At 32.6% G+C, this 2,783-nt stretch overlaps 1 long non-coding RNA gene across 1 annotated transcript; it reads right to left on the reverse strand.

Moving 5' to 3' along the window:
- Window positions 1-590: 590 nt before the first annotated feature.
- LOC110353132 (uncharacterized) lies at window positions 591-1,773 on the reverse strand. The gene is made up of 2 exons (XR_002403220.3): window positions 1,541-1,773; window positions 591-1,282 (listed from the first exon to the last, which is right to left on the reverse strand). It is a non-coding gene; the product is annotated as an uncharacterized lncRNA (long non-coding RNA).
- Between the last annotated feature and the right edge of the window lie 1,010 nt (window positions 1,774-2,783).

Below are 2,783 nucleotides of genomic sequence, written 5' to 3' on the forward strand. Positions count from 1 at the left end.
CTAGATTTTTTCTAATTCAAAAGCTGTTTACCAAAGGGAAACATATCATTCTTTATCCCCTTTACTTTTTCCACATATTTGTTTTCAATGTTTCTCCCATACTTCATTCTTTAAAAATGTTTGCTGGAAGAGTTTATTGTCTTTACTGCACACAAGATACAAATGTAAAGGTTATGCAGTTCAGCTCTAGTGAATCTGATGCACATTAGGGGAAAACAGTAGTAAAAACAACATTAATGCATGACTTGCAACTGTGCTGACAATTTCTAAATTTATACTTAAAATGAAAATAAATTTATTTTCCAAGACTGTTGTCGGATGAATAAGGTAGTTAAAGAGGACTAAAATCAGGAGTGCTGTTATTTTGGAAAGTAGTTGGCCAAGTTCAGAATAGGTTTCTTCATATCCCTAAAAAGTTTGCAGCCAAACCCTTGTTTTGTTTTGTGCTTCAGTTTCTAAAACCTTTCCTGATATCTGAATAAATTACAGATTTTTACTTTTTAAACAGATTGAATCAGTATACTCAAAGGTGATGTTTAAAAGCTAGTACAGAAGGCCTAGAGATTTAATTCTGTATGACACACCTGAAACACCTTTAAGTTATTTATTTTTTATTCCTACCAGTAATATACATGTATGTTATACATAATTTTTAAGACAGAGTTAAAACAGACATGTGCTGTGTGTTGGCTGAGAAAAAATGTCACTTCCAAACAATCTTCTTCTTGTGTCTCATTCTTCAGGAGGGAAATGATTTGCTGTTTCAGTTGCTCTCTTCTCTGAGAAGACACATCTTCTTATTGTCCAAGGCAGGGAGATAGACACAGGGCAGTGTACTTTCCCAAGGCTTATATACATGCTTGAGTAGAAGGCAACAGAGGAAAGAGAGAGCGATTGCTTTTCTAGAAATTTTTCTTCATCTAGTGGTAAGGCTTGTCAGCCTTAGGCATAACAGGGTTTATACAGGCTCCTGGTGTGAATTTGCATTCTCAGATAACAATGTAAGATACAGCAAAGTCTCTTTTTGAGAAAAAAACTGCTGGATTCTGACTGAGACCTCAAAAGAGTCCTTTAGTTACAACATATCTCTGTTAGACTCACTGCTGTGGGTCTAATTCACTATTATTTCATTTCCCAAGACCATCATTGCTATTTTATTTGCTTATTTTGATAGAGTTCTTTTTCTGTCTGTGTTTTCTCACCTAAAGCAGTATTTCTTCTTACTACATGCCTTTAGAACCTGCACAGTTATAAATCCAGTGTCATGAATGAGAGATCATGCCTACAGGATAGAAATAAAGGAAAAGATTAGCATAATACAAATAAATGAAAGCATATTTCTCATTTAAAACATTAAAAATAAATATCCCTTCAAATATTTATATAAAAGAAGCTTTTATGCTATATATGATTTATGCATAGTTCTACTTTCAAGTACATAATTAGTATTTGCTTTCAAATATTATTTTTCTGCAGTTGTCGTGATACAACATTTTCAAACAATCATTCTCTAAAATTTTGATATTTCAGAAAAACTTACAGGAAATCTTTTTGTTTGTTTGTTTTTCTCCCAGTGGAATGTTCTTTCATTTCATTTTCTTGCTCTGGAGAAATATAAGAATGCTTTATTTATTTATTTAAATTTATTTTTAAAAACTACAGACCTGTAGCCATTTTAATTAACATAAGTAGACATTAGGCAGTATACATTATGGAACTGAGAGAAAAGACAGCTGTTATAATAGGGAGAAATGCACAGAACGTGGAAGTAAACAGATACTTAAAAAAGGCAAGATGGAATTTAAATAAGACCACTCTGAACTTCTAGTGGCATTGATCAAAGCTGTGATATAGTTCAGCTGTGACAGAAACCTGGGTAAGCGCAAAGACTTGCAAGACAAGTGATTTTCTTTAGTGCTAAGGACAACAGAACCTGATCTAATGAAGAATATACATGCATCTAATCTGTTAATTCCTTTAAAATCAACTCACAGTTTCTCTCCCTTCCCTCCCATCACAAGCATGTATTTATTTAAATCTCTGATAAGCATCACTTACTAGGATGCTTACTAGGATGCATAGTCTACACTGCTGGCATGGAGCTGCTGAACTCTGCCATCACTGCCTGCTATGCAAAATGGAAGTTGAGCCATTTGCTGAATGCCTAGCTTTTCTGGAGAAACTTGGGTCCTTTTAGAATCAGATTTGATTAAGTCACAGTTATGTCTTCCACATCCCTCTTTTTTTTTTTTCTTTTTTTTTTAATTAATTAATTAATTCATTTGCCATCCAGACCACAAGCTGTTGTTGCCTAGAAAATTAAGAAAATAAATTAGTAAATTAGTGACAGTTTTACCCTTTAGAGTAAGTCTTGTGTGGTTAATGTAAGTGAATAATCCAGATACATGTTAAATCCTAAATTTCTTTTATGCTTTTCATTAGACTTTATCATTAGTAGTATTTTTTTTTTTATCTGTTTACTTCCTTTTACTTCCAGAAGCCTATGGAACGTGAACATATGTCAACCTAAAAACTAGATCTTACTCATGATAGATGGTATTATAACTAAGAAAAGTACTTCTGTGTGCAAGGTGTATAGATTGTAAAACACTCAGTGAATATTTGGACTAAAAGTTTTTATTTAAGCCTAACTTATTACTGTTATTAACTTTGTGACTTTCCTTAAGAGAATGTGTTTGTACATAACTTATAGATATGGTGTAAAAATGTGGCACCTTCCATTGGTTTACATTAGTGAACAATATATGGTTTATTTTTGGTTA

This window comes from Anas platyrhynchos, chromosome 4 (genome assembly GCF_047663525.1).
Source record: "Anas platyrhynchos isolate ZD024472 breed Pekin duck chromosome 4, IASCAAS_PekinDuck_T2T, whole genome shotgun sequence".
In the NCBI taxonomy this organism is placed as follows: Eukaryota; Metazoa; Chordata; class Aves; order Anseriformes; family Anatidae; genus Anas; species Anas platyrhynchos.